This window comes from Platalea leucorodia, assembly GCF_965183815.1.
Source record: "Platalea leucorodia genome assembly, contig: HAP1_HAP1_SCAFFOLD_279, whole genome shotgun sequence".
In the NCBI taxonomy this organism is placed as follows: domain Eukaryota; kingdom Metazoa; phylum Chordata; class Aves; order Pelecaniformes; family Threskiornithidae; genus Platalea; species Platalea leucorodia.
This window is the reverse complement of record NW_028121293.1, coordinates 15,852-21,309: the sequence shown is the minus strand read 5'-3', so window position 1 is coordinate 21,309 and position 5,458 is coordinate 15,852. Positions and strand designations below refer to the sequence as shown.

General features: G+C 54.9%; 1 pseudogene across 1 annotated transcript; it reads left to right on the top strand.

Annotated features, from left to right (window-relative positions):
- The first annotated feature begins 3,525 nt into the window (after positions 1 to 3,525).
- On the top strand, positions 3,526 to 4,462 carry LOC309603972 (olfactory receptor 14J1-like; annotated as a pseudogene). The gene has a single exon. The product of its transcript is annotated as an olfactory receptor 14J1-like (transcript).
- The last annotated feature ends 996 nt before the right edge of the window (positions 4,463 to 5,458 follow it).

Below are 5,458 nucleotides of genomic sequence, written 5' to 3'. Positions count from 1 at the left end.
ACAAGGTAGGTGCCTTCACTGCAGGGATGTGCACGTGCCTGAATTTTGCAGTGAGCTGAGCTCTAGGGAGTGCAGTGGATGGTGCTGCAAGACAGATCTGACCCTCCTTCTCGTGCACTCCTCCTCTTGGTCAGCTGAAAGTCCAGCAGCTGCCATGGAAATGTGGGTCTGACAGACATTCAGATGCCCTAAACATTGGGTGTAACCTGAGGTGGCCAAGGGACCCTCCCCGCCAGCCCCACAGCTGATGCTCAGGCAGGTGTGGCTGTCCCAGGTATGCTCCATCAGAGCTTGCAGACACATCCACAAGTCTTGGACCACCCCTGGCACCTCAAATGCCACCGGGACATTGTGTGAGAGCAGCTGACTGCCACTCCCCAACCCCATGGATCCCAGTGGGTGCTCAGGGCAGGGGCTGGTCTGCAGGCACCTATTTTGTGCACGCTGAGCTGAAGCAAGAGGAATCCCAGGTGCTGTGGGTCTGTGGGGTGCATGGGGGAGAGCTGAACCCCACTGCAGTCTCTGGCCTCCTCACCAGAGAGGAGACACCTTATGGGCTCAGCTGAATCCCTGCCCTGCTCTGGGGGGGAAATGATCTCTGCCTGTCACTGCCGAGGTGTCCTGCCTGGCAATGTGATGGGGAGACGGGTAAAGGGATGGGAACAATTACACGTCTCGTAGACCACCACGCCATGTTTGGGAAAATGCCGCTTCTGAAATCCATCTCTCCAGCATTCAGAGAGGGACAGGCAGTGATGACATCAGTCTGTGTCAGCCCCCGATCCCCAGGAGAGACCCTGCTGCCTCTCAGGAGCTGTCAGCCCTTAGAGCCCCAGGGACACCTGGAGGGAGCCCAGAGGGGCAGAGAAAGTGCTGCCTTGGGCTGGGTCTCTGCTGCTGAGCTGGGCTGGGCTCCTGGGATGGAGGGAGCTGATGGCAAGTGGGCAGCACTGCAGAGAGACAGCTCTGCCCAGGAGCAGCTCCTCTGCAAAGGGCAGCAGGGCTGAGGGCACTGCCTGCAGGCAGCGAGGGGAGAGGAGTGAGGCAGAGAGAGGTTAAAGGCAGTGTGGAGTGGGAAGATGCTGAGAGCTCATTGTGGGAGAAATCTTCACAGCCCTTGACACGGTAAGTCCCTAGAAGCAGGACAGTGAAGCTGCAGTTGCGGGAGGCATCTCCAAAAGCTGCTACATCCCACAGTCTATGGGATCTTTAAGGAGGATTCTCAGAGCTTCTCAAGGGTAGAGGAGAAGACATGTTCCAGAGCAGGTTTTCCCTGCTGCACCATCAGAGGAACAGGGCGTGATGGCTGCCTTCCTCCGGGGATGACTGCAAGGATGTTAAGCCAGAGGCACAGCCAGGGATGCCCAGGGCTGTCCTTCAGAGCAGGGTCCCTGTGCCCCAGTGGTCTGTGTGCCAGGGTCAGTGCTCAGCCTGCCCAGGGAGCTCCCAACAGCGCTGTGGGGAGAATCTGTGGGTGGAAGAAGGGACCCCTGGGAGGGCAGGGTCCTTCTGCTGTTTAGAGAGTGCTGCATGGGTCAGGGCTGCTCACAGCTCCACATCACCCCCAGAATATTTCCTAAGGCATGTTTCAAGGAGAAGGTCATGGCAGGGAGTGCCATAAAGATAATGCAGATTTCCTGAATTTGTGTTTTCAGTTTTCTACATGGATTGGGGGGTAGTGGAAAAGGGATGAATGGAAAAGGAGCTGTCAACTTTGAAGAAGCCACTGAGACGCCTGACTGAGTGATCATTAACTCCTGATAGGAGCCTCCTAAAGTGCCCTCAGCCACTGCTCTGCCTATGGACAGCACCAGCATCACCTCTGCTGGACCCATCAGGGTTCTTCTGACCTGCCCTTTTCCACCTGCAAACAGGAGCCTGCGCCCAGCCAGTGCCCTGCAAACAGGAAGGTTTCCGTGGGGCCAAGGTGAGTGCACGGACATTGGGATGGGGTCTGTGATTGCTGACAGGGAAAAGACATGGAACAGGGAAACACCTCCCAGCAGGAAAATCTCCAGGCAGCAGGGATATGATCTGGGAATGAGAGGAAACTAAAACCAGAAGTGCTGTGGGAGGGAGAATTCAGAAATATCTATGTGATCCCCCCCAATGCAGACCCCTCCCTCTGAGCAAGCCCCCTTGCCTCCTCTCCCACCCACCACAGCCTCTGCCCTCAGGGCTGGGGGCTCCAAGCCATGAACCACCTCCTCTGCAGCCAGAGCTCCAGCAGAGCCGTGGTGCAGCTCTCCAGCCACGGGCCCAGTTCCCTCTGCAGAGCACAGGGGCTGAGAGCAGCTGCCCGGCAATGTTGGGGTCTGGGAGGTGGCGTGCACAGCTGGGGAAGGGGAACGCTGTCTGAGTGCCCCAATGCCTCTGCCCTGGCCTCTCTCAGCCAGATCCTCACTGTGTTTTTCCTTCTTTCTCCACTGGTCTATGTTATTGCTATTGTTATCTTGTTCTTGCTGCCAGGCTCTCTGGGGATGGGATTTTCAGCTGCAGAGTCACACACTGATTTTGTGGGTCCTTTCATGCAGGTGTTTCTATGGGAATATGTGTCCCTAGCCGCCTTCTAACTTGTGTGGCTGTGTGCAATGCATTCTCTGGGGCTGGAGAATAAGCTGGTTTTCCCTTAATCAGATGCTATCGTTCGGACACTTGGGAATCTCCCTGAGGTTTCCTTCCAAACTTCCCTCCAGGATGCAAACCTGTCCTATAGCACCTTTGTGTTATCTGAAATCCTCATGGAGAAGTGCAGAGATGCTATGACAGAGAACGTTCTTTTGGGTTTGTGGAATGAGCCATGTGTATCTTTGGCTAGAAGTGGGGTGCTGAGACCTTGAGAAAGGGTGAGGCATTTAATGGTCTGCCCTGGATCCCTCTGCTCACAGCAGTGTCTGTTTGTTTTTTTTTCAGGGTAACACAAGAGTGAGATCACCCCCCATCTCATGGAGAACAAGCCCACGGCAGCTTGGAGGGAACAAGTCAGAGGGACAGACCAGCTCCCCTCAGTCTCCACTAAGCCCCAGGCAATCCTTTTGCCTCGCAGGACTCGCTCTGCTCTCCCTGAGTGCAGCAGAAATGCTGAGATTTTCTGACATCCAAGAACACTCCCCAGGTGAGATGGGGGGAGCTTTAAAAACCCCAAACATTTCAAACTGCCATCTGCTGTCCCTGTTCCTTAGCACTGGGAGTGCGGATGCTGACAGGCCCTTGTGCACTAGGACCAGTTTCATCTGACAAAGTTGAACACCAGGACTGACCCTTGCCCTGACCGTTCCCATGAACCCAGTGCTGCAGAGCAGGGCTGACTCCTCAGCAGCCAGCGGGCAGAGGCCATGCTCCCCATACTGTGCTCAGCCAGGGCTGCAGCCACTGAGCTGAAGGAAGGTCTCCTGGAAAAGGAGTAGGCGGGGTTAGGGGGCATAGTGTAGCAGGGTGAAGGTGTAGGAGAAAGGCTTAGATTTTGCTCAAAGTATCCCCTAATGCTTTATTGACAATTCCTGTAGGAACAGGACAGAGCAGCAGATGTCCAACAGCAGCTCCATCACTGATTTCCTTCTCCTGGCCTTTGCGGACACACGGGAGCTGCAGCTCTTGCACTGCTGGCTCTTCCTGGCCATCTACCTGGCTGCCCTTTTGGGCAATGGCCTCATCATCACTGCTGTAGCCTGCAACCACCACCTCCACACCCCCATGTACTTCTTCCTCCTCAACCTCTCTGTTGTTGACCTGGGCTCCATCTCCACCACTGTCCCCAAAGCCATGGCCAATTCCCTCTGGGACACCAGGGCCATCTCCTACGCAGGATGTGCTGTCCAGATCTTTCTCTTTGCCTTGTTGGTAGGAGCAGAGTATTCTCTTCTCACCATCATGGCCTATGACCGTTACGTTGCCATCTGCAAACCCCTGCACTATGGGACCCTCCTGGGCAGCAGAGCTTGTGTCCACATGGCAGCAGCTGCCTGGGGCACTGGGTTTCTCAATTCTCTCCTGCACACTGCCAATACATTTTCACTACCCCTCTGCCAAGGCAATACTGTGAACCAGTTCTTCTGTGAAATCCCCCACATCCTCAAGCTCTCCTGCTCACACTCCTACCTCAGGGAGATTGGGCTTCTTGTGGTTAATGTCTTTGTGGTCTCTGTGTGCTTTGTTTCCATTGTGCTGTCCTATGTGCAGATCTTCAGGGCCGTGCTGAGGATCCCCTCACAGCAGGGACGCCACAAAGCCTTTTCCACGTGCCTCCCTCACCTGGCTGTGGTCTCCCTGTTTGTCAGCACTGCCATGTTTGCCTACCTGAAGCCCCCCCTCTGTCTCCTCCCCATCCTTGGATCTGGTGGTGGCAGTGCTGTACTCGGTGGTGCCTCCAGCAGTGAACCCCCTCATCTACAGCATGAGGAACCAGGAGCTCAAAGACGCACTGAAGAAGCTCATTCAATCCGTAGTCTTTCAGCAGCAATGAGCTGCCCGTGTCTCTTCACAAGTTATTTCCAATGTATCTGGGGTCCTCCTGTGCTTTGGGCATTTAATCTGTGAATAACTGTGTTTCTCCAGGAATGTCTGCATGCAGTCCACTTCTCCAGAGGCATGAACCCAGTCTGTCTGACCCAAAGGTCTTTGCACATTTGTTTGGCCTGTAATAAAAGGGGATTTCCTCAGTGCCGGTGTCTGGAGGTTGGGCTCTTCTTCCAAAGCTGAGGTCAGGAACAGCCTGAAGAAGTTGCCCCCCACAAGGCCGTGCTGCTATGCTGGTGTTCTCCATGGGCTGAGGGGAGGAGGGCATGAGGCGATGTGTTAGGGAATGGGACTGGTCTTGGCGGTCAGCGAGCTGGACAGGAGGCAGCCGTGTGCCTTGGCAGCAAGGGAAGCGACCAGCATCCTGGGCTGTACAACCAGGAGCATGGCCAGGAGATGGAGGGAAGGGATTCTCTGGAATATTCCATCCAGATTTCAGATCCTTAATTCAGGAAAGATATTGGCAAGCTGGATTGGGTTTAGCAAAGGCCCCTCAGGACAGCCAGGGACCGGAGCACTTTGGTGGTGAGGAGACGCTGAGGGAGCTGGGCTTGTTCAGCCTTGAGAAGGGAAGGCTGAGGGGGGACCTCATCCCAGCCTGCTAGTACCTACCAGGAGGTCATGGAGAATACAGAGCCAGGCTTTTAATGATTGTGTTCTTAGTGATGGTTGGGAGGAAAAAACAATGAGCATTCAGCCTGGAGATAAGGAAAGTTTTTCAGTGTGAGGCTGAGCTCCTCACTCCTGGGCTCTTTTTCCCAAGATGAAGTCCCAAGTGTGGATCTGAGGCTAATTTGGCCCGAGATACCCTCCTGGCAGTGAAGGACAGATAAATCCCAGCAAGATGGAATTACTTGGACCACCAGTGCTGTCCAAAAAGGCCTTGCACAGGCATGGAAGAGGCTGACGATCTCATTGCCTCACTTCCCCACCCCTTGCCTGG